Source organism: Mytilus galloprovincialis, chromosome 7 (genome assembly GCF_965363235.1).
Source record: "Mytilus galloprovincialis chromosome 7, xbMytGall1.hap1.1, whole genome shotgun sequence".
Lineage (NCBI taxonomy): Eukaryota > Metazoa > Mollusca > Bivalvia > Mytilida > Mytilidae > Mytilus > Mytilus galloprovincialis.
The window spans coordinates 80,892,811-80,908,565 of NC_134844.1; positions in this window are offsets into that span (position 1 = coordinate 80,892,811).

Genomic DNA, 15,755 nt, shown 5'->3' on the forward strand with positions numbered 1-15,755 from the left:
ATGTTGAAAACTAATTTTGAACGTTGGAAACTAATTTTGAATGTTTGAAACTAATTTTGAATGTTTGAAACTAATTTTGTTGAAACTAATTTTGTATGGTTTGAAACTAATTTTGTATGGTTTGAAACTAATTTTGTTGAAACTAATTTTGTATGGTTTGAAACTAATTTTGACTGTTTGAAACTAATTTTGTATGGTTTGAAACTAATTTTGACTGCTTGAAACTAATTTTGTATGGTTTGAAACTAATTTTGTATGGTTTGAAACTAATTTTGTATGGTTTGAAACTAATTTTGACTGTTTGAAACTAATTTTGACTGTTTGAAACTAATTTTGTAGGGTTTGAAACTAATTTTGACTGTTTGAAACTAATTTTGTATGGTTTGAAACTAATTTTGTATGGTTTGAAACTAATTTTGTATGGTTTGAAACTAATTTTCAATTTTGAAAACGAATGTTGAATGATGAAAATTGAATGTTGAAAACGAATGTTGAATGATAAAAACAAATTTAGAAAGTTGAAAATCGAATGTTGAAAGTTGAAAATTAATTGTTGAAATCGAATGTACAATTTTGAAAAATGTAGTTGCAAGTTAAAAATCGAATGTTAATAATGTGTGAAAATATATGTCAAAATTTGAAAACCTTTGTTAAAAATTGAGAATTAAATGTTGAAAACTAATTTTTAATGTTTCAGGTTGAAAACAAATCTTCCATGTTAAAAAAATGAATGTTGAAAACAAATGTTGAATTTTGAAACCAATTGTTGAAAATTGAAATTCGAATGTTGAAAACTAATTTTGAACGTTGGAAACTAATTTTGAATGTTTGAAACTAATTTTGAATGTTTGAAACTAATTTTGAATGTTTGAAACTAAATTTGTTGAAACTAATTTTGTATGGTTTGAAACTAATTTTGACTGTTTGAAACTAATTTTGTATGGTTTGAAACTAATTTTGTATGGTTTGAAACTAATTTTCAATTTTGAAAACGAATGTTGAATGATGAAAATTGAATGTTGAAAACGAATGTTGAATGATAAAAACAAATTTTGAAAGTTGAAAATCGAATGTTGAAAGTTGAAAATTAATTGTTGAAATCGAATGTAGAATTTTGAAAAATGTAGTTGCAAGTTAAAAATCGAATGTTAATAATGTGTGAAAATATATGTCAAAATTTGAAAACCTTTAATAAAAATTGAGAATTAAATGTTGAAAACTAATTTTTAATGTTTCAGGTTGAAAACATATCTTCCATGTTAAAAAAATGAATGTTGAAAACAAATGTTGAATTTTGAAAACCATTGTTGAAAATTGAAATTCGAATGTTAAAAACAAATTTTGAATGTTGGAAACTAATTTTGAATGTTTGAAACTAATTTTGACTGTTTGAAACTAATTTTGTATGGTTTGAAACTAATTTTGTATGGTTTGAAACTAATTTTCAATTTTGAAAACTAATGTTGAATGATGAAAATTGAATGTTGAAAACGAATGTTGAATGATAAAAACAAATTTTGAAAGTTGAAAATCGAATGTTGAAAGTTGAAAATTAATTGTTGAAATCGAATGTAGAATTTTGAAAAATGTGGTTGCAAGTTAAAAATCGAATGTTAATAATGTGTAAAAATATATGTTAAATTTGAAAACCTTTGTTAAAAATTGAGAATTAAATGTTGAAAACTAATTTTTAATGTTTCAGGTTGAAAACAAATCTTCCATGTTAAAAAAATGAATGTTGAAAACAAATGTTGAATTTTGAAACCAAGTGTTGAAAATTGAAATTCGAATGTTGAAAAATAATTTTGAATGTTGGAAACTAATTTTGAATGTTTGAAACTAATTTTGAATGTTTGAAACTAATTTTCAATTTTGAAAACGAATGTTGAATGATGAAAATTGAATGTTGAAAAGGACTGTTAGATGATAAAAACAAATTTTGAAAGTTGAAAATCGAATGTTGAAAGTTGAAAATTAATTGTTGAAATCGAATGTAGAATTTTGAAAAATGTAGTTGCAAGTTAAAAATCGAATGTTAATAATGTGTGAAAATATATGTTAAATTTGAAAACCTTTGTTAAAAATTGAGACTTAAATGTTGAAAACTAATTTTTAATGTTTCAGGTTGAAAACAAATCTTCCATGTTAAAAAAATGAATGTTGAAAACAAATGTTGAATTTTGAAACCAATTGTTGAAAATTGAAATTCGAATGTTGAAAACTAATTTTGAATGTTGGAAACTAATTTTGAATGTTTGAAACTAATTTTGAATGTTTGAAACTAATTTTGTATGGTTTGAAACTAATTTTGTATGGTTTGAAACTAATTTTGACTGTTTGAAACTAATTTTGTATGGTTTGAAACTAATTTTGACTGTTTGAAACTAATTTTGTATGGTTTGAAACTAATTTTGACTGTTTGAAACTAATTTTGTATGGTTTGAAATTAATTTTGACTGTTTGATACTAATTTTGTATGGTTTGAAACTAATTTTGTATGGTTTGAAACTAATTTTGTATGGTTTGAAACTAATTTTGACTGTTTGAAACTAATTTTGTAGGGTTTGAAACTAATTTTGACTGTTTGAAACTAATTTTGTATGGTTTGAAACTAATTTTGTATGGTTTGAAACTAATTTTGTATGGTTTGAAACTAATTTTCAATTTTGAAAACGAATGTTGAATGATGAAAATTGAATGTTGAAAACGAATGTTGAATGATAAAAACAAATTTAGAAAGTTGAAAATCGAATGTTGAAAGTTGAAAATTAATTGTTGAAATCGAATGTACAATTTTGAAAAATGTAGTTAAAAGTTAAAAATCGAATGTTAATAATGTGTGAAAATATATGTCAAAATTTGAAAACCTTTGTTAAAAATTGAGAATTAAATGTTGAAAACTAATTTTTAATGTTTCAGGTTGAAAACAAATCTTCCATGTTAAAAAAATGAATGTTGAAAACAAATGTTGAATTTTGAAACCAATTGTTGAAAATTGAAATTCGAATGTTGAAAACTAATTTTGAACGTTGGAAACTAATTTTGAATGTTTGAAACTAATTTTGAATGTTTGAAACTAATTTTGTTGAAACTAATTTTGTATGGTTTGAAACTAATTTTGTATGGTTTGAAACTAATTTTGTTGAAACTAATTTTGTATGGTTTGAAACTAATTTTGACTGTTTGAAACTAATTTTGTATGGTTTGAAACTAATTTTGACTGCTTGAAACTAATTTTGTATGGTTTGAAACTAATTTTGTATGGTTTGAAACTAATTTTGTATGGTTTGAAACTAATTTTGACTGTTTGAAACTAATTTTGTATGGTTTGAAACTAATTTTGTATGGTTTGAAACTAATTTTGTATGGTTTGAAACTAATTTTCAATTTTGAAAACGAATGTTGAATGATGAAGATTGAATGTTGAAAAGGACTGTTAGATGATAAAAACAAATTTTGAAAGTTGAAAATCGAATGTTGAAAGTTGAAAATTAATTGTTGAAATCGAATGTAGAATTTTGAAAAATGTAGTTGCAAGTTAAAAATCGAATGTTAATAATGTGTGAAAATATATGTTAAATTTGAAAACCTTTGTTAAAAATTGAGAATTAAATGTTGAAAACTAATATTTAATGTTTCAGGTTGAAAACAAATCTTCCATGTTAAAAAAATGAATGTTGAAAACAAATGTTGAATTTTGAAACCAATTGTTGAAAATTGAAATTCGAATGTTGAAAACTAATTTTGAATGTTGGAAACTAATTTTGAATGTTTGAAACTAATTTTGAATGTTTGAAACTAATTTTGTATGGTTTGAAACTAATTTTCAATTTTGAAAACTAATGTTGAATGATGAAAATTGAATGTTGAAAACGAATGTTGAATGATAAAAACAAATTTTGAAAGTTGAAAATCGAATGTTGAAAGTTGAAAATTAATTGTTGAAATCGAATGTAGAATTTTGAAAAATGTGGTTGCAAGTTAAAAATCGAATGTTAATAATGTGTAAAAATATATGTTAAATTTGAAAACCTTTGTTAAAAATTGAGAATTAAATGTTGAAAACTCATTTTTAATGTTTCAGGTTGAAAACAAATCTTCCATGTTAAAAAAATGAATGTTGAAAACAAATGTTGAATTTTGAAACCAATTGTTGAAAATTGAAATTCGAATGTTGAAAACTAATTTTGAATGTTGGAAACTAATTTTGAATGTTTGAAACTAATTTTGAATGTTTGAAACTAATTTTGTATGGTTTGAAACTAATTTTCAATTTTGAAAACGAATGTTGAATGATGAAAATTGAATGTTGAAAAGGACTGTTAGATGATAAAAACAAATTTTGAAAGTTGAAAATGGAATGTTGAAAGTTGAAAATTAATTGTTGAAATCGAATGTAGAATTTTGAAAAATGTAGTTGCAAGTTAAAAATCGAATGTTAATAATGTGTGAAAATATATGTTAAATTTGAAAACCTTTGTTAAAAATTGAGACTTAAATGTTGAAAACTAATTTTTAATGTTTCAGGTTGAAAACAAATCTTCCATGTTAAAAAAATGAATGTCGAAAACAAATGTTGAATTTTGAAACCAATTGTTGAAAATTGAAATTCGAATGTTGAAAACTAATTTTGAATGTTGGAAACTAATTTTGAATGTTTGAAACTAATTTTGAATGTTTGAAACTAATTTTGTATGGTTTTAAACTAATTTTGACTGTTTGAAACTAATTTTGTATGGTTTGAAACTAATTTTGACTGTTTGAAACTAATTTTGTATGGTTTGAAACTAATTTTGACTGTTTGATACTAATTTTGTATGGTTTGAAACTAATTTTGTATGGTTTGAAACTAATTTTGACTGTTTGAAACTAATTTTGTATGGTTTGAAACTAATTTTGACTGTTTGAAACTAATTTTGTATGGTTTGAAACTAATTTTGACTGTTTGATACTAATTTTGTATGGTTTGAAACTAATTTTGTATGGTTTGAAACTAATTTTGACTGTTTGAAACTAATTTTGTATGGTTTGAAACTAATTTTGTATGGTTTGAAACGAATTTTGACTGTTTGAAACTAATTTTGTATGGTTTGAAACTAATTTTGTATGGTTTGAAACTAATTTTCAATTTTGAAAACGAATGTTGAATGATGAAAATTGAATGTTGAAAACGAATGTTGAATGATAAAAACAAATTTAGAAAGTTGAAAATCGAATGTTGAAAGTTGAAAATTAATTGTTGAAATCGAATGTACAATTTTGAAAAATGTAGTTGCAAGTTAAAAATCGAATGTTAATAATGTGTGAAAATATATGTCAAAATTTGAAAACCTTTGTTAAAAATTGAGAATTAAATGTTGAAAACTAATTTTTAATGTTTCAGGTTGAAAACAAATCTTCCATGTTAAAAAAATGAATGTTGAAAACAAATGTTGAATTTTGAAACCAATTGTTGAAAATTGAAATTCGAATGTTGAAAACTAATTTTGAACGTTGGAAACTAATTTTGAATGTTTGAAACTAATTTTGAATGTTTGAAACTAATTTTGAATGTTTGAAACTAAATTTGTTGAAACTAATTTTGTATGGTTTGAAACTAATTTTGACTGTTTGAAACTAATTTTGTATGGTTTGAAACTAATTTTGTATGGTTTGAAACTAATTTTCAATTTTGAAAACGAATGTTGAATGATGAAAATTGAATGTTGAAAACGAATGTTGAATGATAAAAACAAATTTTGAAAGTTGAAAATCGAATGTTGAAAGTTGAAAATTAATTGTTGAAATCGAATGTAGAATTTTGAAAAATGTAGTTGCAAGTTAAAAATCGAATGTTAATAATGTGTGAAAATATATGTCAAAATTTGAAAACCTTTAATAAAAATTGAGAATTAAATGTTGAAAACTAATTTTTAATGTTTCAGGTTGAAAACATATCTTCCATGTTAAAAAAATGAATGTTGAAAACAAATGTTGAATTTTGAAAACCATTGTTGAAAATTGAAATTCGAATGTTAAAAACAAATTTTGAATGTTGGAAACTAATTTTGAATGTTTGAAACTAATTTTGACTGTTTGAAACTAATTTTGTATGGTTTGAAACTAATTTTGTATGGTTTGAAACTAATTTTCAATTTTGAAAACTAATGTTGAATGATGAAAATTGAATGTTGAAAACGAATGTTGAATGATAAAAACAAATTTTGAAAGTTGAAAATCGAATGTTGAAAGTTGAAAATTAATTGTTGAAATCGAATGTAGAATTTTGAAAAATGTGGTTGCAAGTTAAAAATCGAATGTTAATAATGTGTAAAAATATATGTTAAATTTGAAAACCTTTGTTAAAAATTGAGAATTAAATGTTGAAAACTAATTTTTAATGTTTCAGGTTGAAAACAAATCTTCCATGTTAAAAAAATGAATGTTGAAAACAAATGTTGAATTTTGAAACCAAGTGTTGAAAATTGAAATTCGAATGTTGAAAAATAATTTTGAATGTTGGAAACTAATTTTGAATGTTTGAAACTAATTTTGAATGTTTGAAACTAATTTTCAATTTTGAAAACGAATGTTGAATGATGAAAATTGAATGTTGAAAAGGACTGTTAGATGATAAAAACAAATTTTGAAAGTTGAAAATCGAATGTTGAAAGTTGAAAATTAATTGTTGAAATCGAATGTAGAATTTTGAAAAATGTAGTTGCAAGTTAAAAATCGAATGTTAATAATGTGTGAAAATATATGTTAAATTTGAAAACCTTTGTTAAAAATTGAGACTTAAATGTTGAAAACTAATTTTTAATGTTTCAGGTTGAAAACAAATCTTCCATGTTAAAAAAATGAATGTTGAAAACAAATGTTGAATTTTGAAACCAATTGTTGAAAATTGAAATTCGAATGTTGAAAACTAATTTTGAATGTTGGAAACTAATTTTGAATGTTTGAAACTAATTTTGAATGTTTGAAACTAATTTTGTATGGTTTGAAACTAATTTTGTATGGTTTGAAACTAATTTTGACTGTTTGAAACTAATTTTGTATGGTTTGAAACTAATTTTGACTGTTTGAAACTAATTTTGTATGGTTTGAAACTAATTTTGACTGTTTGAAACTAATTTTGTATGGTTTGAAATTAATTTTGACTGTTTGATACTAATTTTGTATGGTTTGAAACTAATTTTGTATGGTTTGAAACTAATTTTGTATGGTTTGAAACTAATTTTGACTGTTTGAAACTAATTTTGTAGGGTTTGAAACTAATTTTGACTGTTTGAAACTAATTTTGTATGGTTTGAAACTAATTTTGTATGGTTTGAAACTAATTTTGTATGGTTTGAAACTAATTTTCAATTTTGAAAACGAATGTTGAATGATGAAAATTGAATGTTGAAAACGAATGTTGAATGATAAAAACAAATTTAGAAAGTTGAAAATCGAATGTTGAAAGTTGAAAATTAATTGTTGAAATCGAATGTACAATTTTGAAAAATGTAGTTAAAAGTTAAAAATCGAATGTTAATAATGTGTGAAAATATATGTCAAAATTTGAAAACCTTTGTTAAAAATTGAGAATTAAATGTTGAAAACTAATTTTTAATGTTTCAGGTTGAAAACAAATCTTCCATGTTAAAAAAATGAATGTTGAAAACAAATGTTGAATTTTGAAACCAATTGTTGAAAATTGAAATTCGAATGTTGAAAACTAATTTTGAACGTTGGAAACTAATTTTGAATGTTTGAAACTAATTTTGAATGTTTGAAACTAATTTTGTTGAAACTAATTTTGTATGGTTTGAAACTAATTTTGTATGGTTTGAAACTAATTTTGTTGAAACTAATTTTGTATGGTTTGAAACTAATTTTGACTGTTTGAAACTAATTTTGTATGGTTTGAAACTAATTTTGACTGCTTGAAACTAATTTTGTATGGTTTGAAACTAATTTTGTATGGTTTGAAACTAATTTTGTATGGTTTGAAACTAATTTTGACTGTTTGAAACTAATTTTGTATGGTTTGAAACTAATTTTGTATGGTTTGAAACTAATTTTGTATGGTTTGAAACTAATTTTCAATTTTGAAAACGAATGTTGAATGATGAAGATTGAATGTTGAAAAGGACTGTTAGATGATAAAAACAAATTTTGAAAGTTGAAAATCGAATGTTGAAAGTTGAAAATTAATTGTTGAAATCGAATGTAGAATTTTGAAAAATGTAGTTGCAAGTTAAAAATCGAATGTTAATAATGTGTGAAAATATATGTTAAATTTGAAAACCTTTGTTAAAAATTGAGAATTAAATGTTGAAAACTAATATTTAATGTTTCAGGTTGAAAACAAATCTTCCATGTTAAAAAAATGAATGTTGAAAACAAATGTTGAATTTTGAAACCAATTGTTGAAAATTGAAATTCGAATGTTGAAAACTAATTTTGAATGTTGGAAACTAATTTTGAATGTTTGAAACTAATTTTGAATGTTTGAAACTAATTTTGTATGGTTTGAAACTAATTTTCAATTTTGAAAACTAATGTTGAATGATGAAAATTGAATGTTGAAAACGAATGTTGAATGATAAAAACAAATTTTGAAAGTTGAAAATCGAATGTTGAAAGTTGAAAATTAATTGTTGAAATCGAATGTAGAATTTTGAAAAATGTGGTTGCAAGTTAAAAATCGAATGTTAATAATGTGTAAAAATATATGTTAAATTTGAAAACCTTTGTTAAAAATTGAGAATTAAATGTTGAAAACTCATTTTTAATGTTTCAGGTTGAAAACAAATCTTCCATGTTAAAAAAATGAATGTTGAAAACAAATGTTGAATTTTGAAACCAATTGTTGAAAATTGAAATTCGAATGTTGAAAACTAATTTTGAATGTTGGAAACTAATTTTGAATGTTTGAAACTAATTTTGAATGTTTGAAACTAATTTTGTATGGTTTGAAACTAATTTTCAATTTTGAAAACGAATGTTGAATGATGAAAATTGAATGTTGAAAAGGACTGTTAGATGATAAAAACAAATTTTGAAAGTTGAAAATGGAATGTTGAAAGTTGAAAATTAATTGTTGAAATCGAATGTAGAATTTTGAAAAATGTAGTTGCAAGTTAAAAATCGAATGTTAATAATGTGTGAAAATATATGTTAAATTTGAAAACCTTTGTTAAAAATTGAGACTTAAATGTTGAAAACTAATTTTTAATGTTTCAGGTTGAAAACAAATCTTCCATGTTAAAAAAATGAATGTCGAAAACAAATGTTGAATTTTGAAACCAATTGTTGAAAATTGAAATTCGAATGTTGAAAACTAATTTTGAATGTTGGAAACTAATTTTGAATGTTTGAAACTAATTTTGAATGTTTGAAACTAATTTTGTATGGTTTTAAACTAATTTTGACTGTTTGAAACTAATTTTGTATGGTTTGAAACTAATTTTGACTGTTTGAAACTAATTTTGTATGGTTTGAAACTAATTTTGACTGTTTGATACTAATTTTGTATGGTTTGAAACTAATTTTGACTGTTTGAAACTAATTTTGTATGGTTTGAAACTAATTTTGACTGTTTGAAACTAATTTTGTATGGTTTGAAACTAATTTTGACTGTTTGATACTAATTTTGTATGGTTTGAAACTAATTTTGTATGGTTTGAAACTAATTTTGACTGTTTGAAACTAATTTTGTATGGTTTGAAACTAATTTTGTATGGTTTGAAACGAATTTTGACTGTTTGAAACTAATTTTGTATGGTTTGAAACTAATTTTGTATGGTTTGAAACTAATTTTCAATTTTGAAAACGAATGTTGAATGATGAAAATTGAATGTTGAAAACGAATGTTGAATGATAAAAACAAATTTAGAAAGTTGAAAATCGAATGTTGAAAGTTGAAAATTAATTGTTGAAATCGAATGTACAATTTTGAAAAATGTAGTTAAAAGTTAAAAATCGAATGTTAATAATGTGTGAAAATATATGTCAAAATTTGAAAACCTTTGTTAAAAATTGAGAATTAAATGTTGAAAACTAATTTTTAATGTTTCAGGTTGAAAACAAATCTTCCATGTTAAAAAAATGAATGTTGAAAACAAATGTTGAATTTTGAAACCAATTGTTGAAAATTGAAATTCGAATGTTGAAAACTAATTTTGAACGTTGGAAACTAATTTTGAATGTTTGAAACTAATTTTGAATGTTTGAAACTAATTTTGTTGAAACTAATTTTGTATGGTTTGAAACTAATTTTTACTGTTTGAAACTAATTTTGTATGGTTTGAAACTAATTTTGTATGGTTTGAAACTAATTTTGACTGTTGGAAACTAATTTTGTATGGTTTGAAACTAATTTTGACTGTTTGAAACTAATTTTGTATGGTTTGAAACTAATTTTGACTGCTTGAAACTAATTTTGTATGGTTTGAAACTAATTTTGTATGGTTTGAAACTAATTTTGACTGTTTGAAACTAATTTTGTATGGTTTGAAACTAATTTTGACTGTTTGAAACTAATTTTGTATGGTTTGAAACTAATTTTGTATGGTTTGAAACTAATTTTCAATTTTGAAAACGAATGTTGAATGATGAAAATTGAATGTTGAAAAGGACTGTTAGATGATAAAAACAAATTTTGAAAGTTGAAAATCGAATGTTGAAAGTTGAAAATTAATTGTTGAAATCGAATGTAGAATTTTGAAAAATGTAGTTGCAAGTTAAAAATCGAATGTTAATAATGTGTGAAAATATATGTTAAATTTGAAAACCTTTGTTAAAAATTGAGAATTAAATGTTGAAAACTAATATTTAATGTTTCAGGTTGAAAACAAATCTTCCATGTTAAAAAAATGAATGTTGAAAACAAATGTTGAATTTTGAAACCAATTGTTGAAAATTGAAATTCGAATGTTGAAAACTAATTTTGAATGTTGGAAACTAATTTTGAATGTTTGAAACTAATTTTGAATGTTTGAAACTAATTTTGTATGGTTTGAAACTAATTTTCAATTTTGAAAACTAATGTTGAATGATGAAAATTGAATGTTGAAAACGAATGTTGAATGATAAAAACAAATTTTGAAAGTTGAAAATCGAATGTTGAAAGTTGAAAATTAATTGTTGAAATCGAATGTAGAATTTTGAAAAATGTGGTTGCAAGTTAAAAATCGAATGTTAATAATGTGTAAAAATATATGTTAAATTTGAAAACCTTTGTTAAAAATTGAGAATTAAATGTTGAAAACTCATTTTTAATGTTTCAGGTTGAAAACAAATCTTCCATGTTAAAAAAATGAATGTTGAAAACAAATGTTGAATTTTGAAACCAATTGTTGAAAATTGAAATTCGAATGTTGAAAACTAATTTTGAATGTTGGAAACTAATTTTGAATGTTTGAAACTAATTTTGAATGTTTGAAACTAATTTTGTATGGTTTGAAACTAATTTTCAATTTTGAAAACGAATGTTGAATGATGAAAATTGAATGTTGAAAAGGACTGTTAGATGATAAAAACAAATTTTGAAAGTTGAAAATGGAATGTTGAAAGTTGAAAATTAATTGTTGAAATCGAATGTAGAATTTTGAAAAATGTAGTTGCAAGTTAAAAATCGAATGTTAATAATGTGTGAAAATATATGTTAAATTTGAAAACCTTTGTTAAAAATTGAGACTTAAATGTTGAAAACTAATTTTTAATGTTTCAGGTTGAAAACAAATCTTCCATGTTAAAAAAATGAATGTCGAAAACAAATGTTGAATTTTGAAACCAATTGTTGAAAATTGAAATTCGAATGTTGAAAACTAATTTTGAATGTTGGAAACTAATTTTGAATGTTTGAAACTAATTTTGAATGTTGGAAACTAATTTTGAATGTTTGAAACTAATTTTGAATGTTTGAAACTAATTTTCAATTTTGAAAACGAATGTTGAATGATGAAAATTGAATGTTGAAAAGGACTGTTAGATGATAAAAACAAATTTTGAAAGTTGAAAATCGAATGTTGAAAGTTGAAAATTAATTGTTGAAATCGAATGTAGAATTTTGAAAAATGTAGTTGCAAGTTAAAAATCGAATGTTAATAATGTGTGAAAATATATGTTAAATTTGAAAACCTTTGTTAAAATTGAGACTTAAATGTTGAAAACTAATTTTTAATGTTTCAGGTTTGAAAACAAATCTTCCATGTTAAAAAAATGAATGTTGAAAACAAATGTTGAATTTTGAAACCAATTGTTGAAAATTGAAATTCGAATGTTGAAAACTAATTTTGAATGTTGGAAACTAATTTTGAATGTTTGAAACTAATTTTGAATGTTTGAAACTAATTTTGTATGGTTTGAAACTAAGTTTGAAACTAATTTTGACTGTTTGAAACTAATTTTGTATGGTTTGAAATTAATTTTGACTGTTTGATACTAATTTTGTATGGTTTGAAACTAATTTTGTATGGTTTGAAACTAATTTTGTATGGTTTGAAACTAATTTTGACTGTTTGAAACTAATTTTGTAGGGTTTGAAACTAATTTTGACTGTTTGAAACTAATTTTGTATGGTTTGAAACTAATTTTGTATGGTTTGAAACTAATTTTGTATGGTTTGAAACTAATTTTCAATTTTGAAAACGAATGTTGAATGATGAAAATTGAATGTTGAAAACGAATGTTGAATGATAAAAACAAATTTAGAAAGTTGAAAATCGAATGTTGAAAGTTGAAAATTAATTGTTGAAATCGAATGTACAATTTTGAAAAATGTAGTTAAAAGTTAAAAATCGAATGTTAATAATGTGTGAAAATATATGTCAAAATTTGAAAACCTTTGTTAAAAATTGAGAATTAAATGTTGAAAACTAATTTTTAATGTTTCAGGTTGAAAACAAATCTTCCATGTTAAAAAAATGAATGTTGAAAACAAATGTTGAATTTTGAAACCAATTGTTGAAAATTGAAATTCGAATGTTGAAAACTAATTTTGAACGTTGGAAACTAATTTTGAATGTTTGAAACTAATTTTGAATGTTTGAAACTAATTTTGTTGAAACTAATTTTGTATGGTTTGAAACTAATTTTGTATGGTTTGAAACTAATTTTGTTGAAACTAATTTTGTATGGTTTGAAACTAATTTTGACTGTTTGAAACTAATTTTGTATGGTTTGAAACTAATTTTGACTGCTTGAAACTAATTTTGTATGGTTTGAAACTAATTTTGTATGGTTTGAAACTAATTTTGTATGGTTTGAAACTAATTTTGACTGTTTGAAACTAATTTTGTATGGTTTGAAACTAATTTTGTATGGTTTGAAACTAATTTTGTATGGTTTGAAACTAATTTTCAATTTTGAAAACGAATGTTGAATGATGAAGATTGAATGTTGAAAAGGACTGTTAGATGATAAAAACAAATTTTGAAAGTTGAAAATCGAATGTTGAAAGTTGAAAATTAATTGTTGAAATCGAATGTAGAATTTTGAAAAATGTAGTTGCAAGTTAAAAATCGAATGTTAATAATGTGTGAAAATATATGTTAAATTTGAAAACCTTTGTTAAAAATTGAGAATTAAATGTTGAAAACTAATATTTAATGTTTCAGGTTGAAAACAAATCTTCCATGTTAAAAAAATGAATGTTGAAAACAAATGTTGAATTTTGAAACCAATTGTTGAAAATTGAAATTCGAATGTTGAAAACTAATTTTGAATGTTGGAAACTAATTTTGAATGTTTGAAACTAATTTTGAATGTTTGAAACTAATTTTGTATGGTTTGAAACTAATTTTCAATTTTGAAAACTAATGTTGAATGATGAAAATTGAATGTTGAAAACGAATGTTGAATGATAAAAACAAATTTTGAAAGTTGAAAATCGAATGTTGAAAGTTGAAAATTAATTGTTGAAATCGAATGTAGAATTTTGAAAAATGTGGTTGCAAGTTAAAAATCGAATGTTAATAATGTGTAAAAATATATGTTAAATTTGAAAACCTTTGTTAAAAATTGAGAATTAAATGTTGAAAACTCATTTTTAATGTTTCAGGTTGAAAACAAATCTTCCATGTTAAAAAAATGAATGTTGAAAACAAATGTTGAATTTTGAAACCAATTGTTGAAAATTGAAATTCGAATGTTGAAAACTAATTTTGAATGTTGGAAACTAATTTTGAATGTTTGAAACTAATTTTGAATGTTTGAAACTAATTTTGTATGGTTTGAAACTAATTTTCAATTTTGAAAACGAATGTTGAATGATGAAAATTGAATGTTGAAAAGGACTGTTAGATGATAAAAACAAATTTTGAAAGTTGAAAATGGAATGTTGAAAGTTGAAAATTAATTGTTGAAATCGAATGTAGAATTTTGAAAAATGTAGTTGCAAGTTAAAAATCGAATGTTAATAATGTGTGAAAATATATGTTAAATTTGAAAACCTTTGTTAAAAATTGAGACTTAAATGTTGAAAACTAATTTTTAATGTTTCAGGTTGAAAACAAATCTTCCATGTTAAAAAAATGAATGTCGAAAACAAATGTTGAATTTTGAAACCAATTGTTGAAAATTGAAATTCGAATGTTGAAAACTAATTTTGAATGTTGGAAACTAATTTTGAATGTTTGAAACTAATTTTGAATGTTTGAAACTAATTTTGTATGGTTTTAAACTAATTTTGACTGTTTGAAACTAATTTTGTATGGTTTGAAACTAATTTTGACTGTTTGAAACTAATTTTGTATGGTTTGAAACTAATTTTGACTGTTTGATACTAATTTTGTATGGTTTGAAACTAATTTTGTATGGTTTGAAACTAATTTTGACTGTTTGAAACTAATTTTGTATGGTTTGAAACTAATTTTGACTGTTTGAAACTAATTTTGTATGGTTTGAAACTAATTTTGACTGTTTGATACTAATTTTGTATGGTTTGAAACTAATTTTGTATGGTTTGAAACTAATTTTGACTGTTTGAAACTAATTTTGTATGGTTTGAAACTAATTTTGTATGGTTTGAAACGAATTTTGACTGTTTGAAACTAATTTTGTATGGTTTGAAACTAATTTTGTATGGTTTGAAACTAATTTTCAATTTTGAAAACGAATGTTGAATGATGAAAACGAATGTTGAATGATAAAAACAAATTTAGAAAGTTGAAAATCGAATGTTGAAAGTTGAAAATTAATTGTTGAAATCGAATGTACAATTTTGAAAAATGTAGTTAAAAGTTAAAAATCGAATGTTAATAATGTGTGAAAATATATGTCAAAATTTGAAAACCTTTGTTAAAAATTGAGAATTAAATGTTGAAAACTAATTTTTAATGTTTCAGGTTGAAAACAAATCTTCCATGTTAAAAAAATGAATGTTGAAAACAAATGTTGAATTTTGAAACCAATTGTTGAAAATTGAAATTCGAATGTTGAAAACTAATTTTGAACGTTGGAAACTAATTTTGAATGTTTGAAACTAATTTTGAATGTTTGAAACTAATTTTGTTGAAACTAATTTTGTATGGTTTGAAACTAATTTTTACTGTTTGAAACTAATTTTGTATGGTTTGAAACTAATTTTGTATGGTTTGAAACTAATTTTGACTGTTGGAAACTAATTTTGTATGGTTTGAAACTAATTTTGACTGTTTGAAACTAATTTTGTATGGTTTGAAACTAATTTTGACTGCTTGAAACTAATTTTGTATGGTTTGAAACTAATTTTGTATGGTTTGAAACTAATTTTGACTGTTTGAAACTAATTTTGTATGGTTTGA